Source organism: Bison bison, unplaced genomic scaffold (assembly GCF_000754665.1).
Source record: "Bison bison bison isolate TAMUID 2011002044 unplaced genomic scaffold, Bison_UMD1.0 scf7180017861055, whole genome shotgun sequence".
Lineage (NCBI taxonomy): Eukaryota > Metazoa > Chordata > Mammalia > Artiodactyla > Bovidae > Bison > Bison bison.
The window spans coordinates 869-4,848 of record NW_011491627.1 but is presented as its reverse complement, the minus strand read 5'-3'; positions in this window follow the sequence as shown (position 1 = coordinate 4,848).

The following is a 3,980-nucleotide window of genomic DNA, read 5'->3' as shown; positions in this document are numbered from 1 at the left end:
TGTCGGTGACCCGATGAGTATACAGCTTACAAAGTGCTAAGTAAACTGCTTCCATTGGGGTCCCACCTCAGGGTGACCAAACCACTAAACCAGAGACACCCTGGGTGGAGGGAGAAACCCCGAGAGCTGTTTGGGCTGCGATGGGACTGACTGCAATCTGAGCAACGCCAAGGCCAGCCAGTCATTCCCAGGATGGTATTGGTCACAATGGGGCTCTTCTCAGTGTGAGCATGCCCGCGCTACCTCTTTTCCAATGAAGCACAAAGAAGAATGCAACTGACACCTGAGAAATGAAGCTCCCTCCCTCTGGTAGGAACCCCCATGGCCCACTTGCCCTCTGAGACCAAGTCTCTGGGGATGCTTGACGATGCCTGTCTTGAGCCACCCACCATGCTGGTAAAGGCAGGTCAGGCAGAGGAAGAGAAAAGCAATGCCAGTGTAGTCTGTGGCCCCAGGGCTGAGAAGTACACAGGCTGGTGGCATTCTCACCATTGTGCAGGTGGCAAAATTCCTGCGCCCAGAACTCATTCTGACTTCTCAAAGAGGTCATCTGTTCCCTTCTGCTGATATACGACTATCCTAAAGCAGTGTCTTTGTGACCTAGCAGAAAAGACTTAAATTTCTGAATCCAGAGTAATTACAGTACACTGCTGCTGCCACTCCATTACAATTGTCCACTGAGCAATCAGAAAATTGCTCAAAAGCTGCTTTAGTGTTTCCATTCCATCCACAAAATCATTTTTTTCCTTTCAAAGAACAGCAGATGATTAGACTATTAAATCTTAACACTGGTCAATTCAGCCATATTCTGAGGGCTCTCTTTCCAGTCCTATTCCTCACAGCAAGAAACGGGGATAGGGGTTAATATGTCAAATTAGCTGTTAAAAAGAATGCCCTGATTTTCTAATCATAAAACAGTACTTACTTTGCCCAGGCAGCATGTTCAATTTTAACACTAAAAAGGAAAATGTCACTCAGTTTAATTCAGGAAGCATCCCAGTGTTGAGATAATATGGTAGCCTTTTAAAAAGCAATTAAGTATATCTCCTGTTAGGTGAGATGGTTTAAAATATTTGCTCAGAGAGGAACAGAAATGGGTGACCTACTTCTTGGCAATTTGCATTCAGAAGGCATCTTCTGAGCCCGTCCCGTTGGCGGTGGGGTATCCAAAGATGCTGCAAAGTCCTGACCGCGCGAAGGACCAGCATATGCTCCTTTTTCCCCAGGGCCCAGTCCATCTCCCACTGATGGGGCCAGCCCACTGGGCCTGGACTCCATGTTATGATTATTTTTTAAGACTTTGATCTCATGATTATAGAGGGTTTTTTTGGTTTGTTTTTAAATCACTTGTAGTTAATCTGTTCATTAAGCCTTTGCGTTCATTCCTGGAAAAAGTGTAATCAGTTGAGCCACCCCTGGGGACACTGAGCAGTGGAAATGTCCAGCATGGACACTGCCCTTTAAGGACAGGTGACCCAAAGCAAACGCTCTTGTCTCCCCCTGATATCCTTTTCTTCATTTCAGGTCAGTCACTTGAGGGCAAAGAGAACATACCGCTAAAGCTAGCAAGAACATTTCTTGATTAATATATTCTTAATGCCTCCCAGGCTATCTCCTTGGAAAGAAGAGAAGGCATTTTGCAATCAGCATTCCAAACAAGCCCCTGTGGATTCTCATCCCCCTGCTTATTTCCTGTCAAACCAGTGTGTGTGTTTGTGTGTGTGTTGCGGGGCGGGGGGTGGGGGGGACACGGGAGGAGGGCCTTGTTTTTCCAGAACTGAACACAGCCTCCTAATTCCATCCTGTTTCCAAGGGCTTAGATACCAAGGTCCCCAAGTGTTCTTTCTCTTGTTCTGCGCCTCTTATTAATTCTCCTCTTAGAAAGATCTTTTGCTTCTGACTGCAGCTTACAGAAGGGCTACAAGCTTTCCTCATGAATTGTTTCATTTGGTAGAACTTTTCCACTTCTTACCCCTTTAGAAGTAAGGTCTTCCTCTCCACTTGGTGTCTTTGGTTACAGGACGTCATCTGTAAGGCTCAACGCTTGGTTGGCTTTGCCCACACCCACTCATCGGTTTGCCTTAAACTTGGAGCTATTGGAAGTCTTGGGTCTTCCAGTTTAGTGAGTGAAGTTTAGGGGTAACAGGCATCCAGGAAGTGAGAGAAAGAAAGAAAGAGTTTATGTCCACCAGTCCACATCCTTTTTATCTGGTCTTCTCTCTGCTTCTCTTGGGCTGCAGAAGGTGGGCTGACATATAGAAAATCCAGAGCTACCCCCATCCCTCACCTAACCATCAACTCTCTTGACCCTGTGCAAATGGACCAAGCAAAAGAAAACAGAAAGAGATGTTTGGCACCACACACGGGAGACCTCGTTTCTGGCCCCAAGCACAACCCCCTATTTCTTTACACATAGAACATTGGAGCTTCGCTGCCCCATCTGTGTTCCTTCCCTTCTCTCCCACATGTGACCAAAGGAACGTGCCAGTGGTCTCACCCATCAAGCCCTGGGGGTGACCATCTTGGGACCCAGAGGCTGTGCAGTCTCTTGGAAGGAGTTCTGCTCGGGGGTGGAAATAGGGGTTTCTCCACCGTGAGCAGCCCTGGCTACTATTTGCATTTTGAAGAAACCAAGAATTGGGAGACTCAATTTCTGGTCTCTGCTGTGTCCCCAGAGGGCGCCTGTGCAGGGAGTGAGAAGCTGTGGGGGAGCAGGCCCAGGAACTGACACAAAGGCCGAACAATCCCAATACCCACGTGCAGAGACCATAGCATCATGTTTAATTGCCAGGCAGGCACGTCGCCATTCAAACTCAGTTCTGGGGTTATTTTGCATAAAGTTTTGCCAACGTGTTCCTTTTTTTTTTCTGTATGTATAATTGCCTTTTTATAAAAGGTTTTGAAGTATTGTCTCAGTGATTAAAAGAGAGCGATGTTAACAGTTGTTGTATATTTCACCGTATCCAATTGTAAGTATTTGCAGGGTACAGCCAAGCCTTAGCGTGCAAGAGCGTCTGTGTCCTCCGACACCCCGGAGGTGAGGGCATCGGAAAGGTTCGGATTCTTTGTAAATGTCCCGCTTTTCTTTCTCTCTGTGTTTATCTATTTACATGCCTTAGCACACGCCCTCCTGCCCTGATCCCTTTGCCCTGTCGCCAGAACACCCAGAACGCTGGTGCACTGTCGGTACAGGACAAGTCAACGCAACCCTAATCAGTTGTCTCTTGTGTGACAGGGGAGGAAGAGAAACTCCATAGTATTCTTTGTAGAATATACATACCTGTAGGATGCTGTGTAATGGGAAACCATAGAATTGGGCTTTTGTCATTTCAAAGTTGGAGAAATGTATGAATAAAATGTATAAAACACGAAAAGGTAGTTGTCTCCTCAGATTGCAGGACAAACCACCCAAGGATCAGAGGGAGAGGGTTAGGCCTTACAGACCTTCCCATAAAGGCCTGGCCTTCCCCCGCCAGAGGCGCGCGCCCCCTGGCCCTGCAACTCAACTACTTGCCTTTGGATGCAGGCTTTAAATAGCTTCAGGTTTAAACAGAAAAAGAAAAAATAAAATCCAAGCTGCGACAGCTCTTAGGAAGAGGTGACTAAGCTGATTCAAGCTGTACAGGCGCCCAGCATGGAAAGGCCGTCCCTTGCTTGACGTTTGCATGGAAAGCCTCAGGAGGGAGCCTGCTGCCCTTGGGGTTGGGAGCTGGGCTTTTGGCCTGAGACGCCCCCTTGTGTGCCTCAATGACCTACTTCACACCTTGCCTTCCTGGCCCGGGGCTCTCTGCCCAAGTACAGAACCAAGGCGGCTTCAGGAACCCACACTTGCATGTATCCAGCGCCAACACCCCTAGAAATAGCCGGGCCTGAATATACTACCAGGGCTCACCTTTTTTTTTTTTAAACTGCTCACTTTGAGAAGACACATATTAAGGAAACATAAACAGGAGATATTATTTACCTCAGTCAGGTAAACC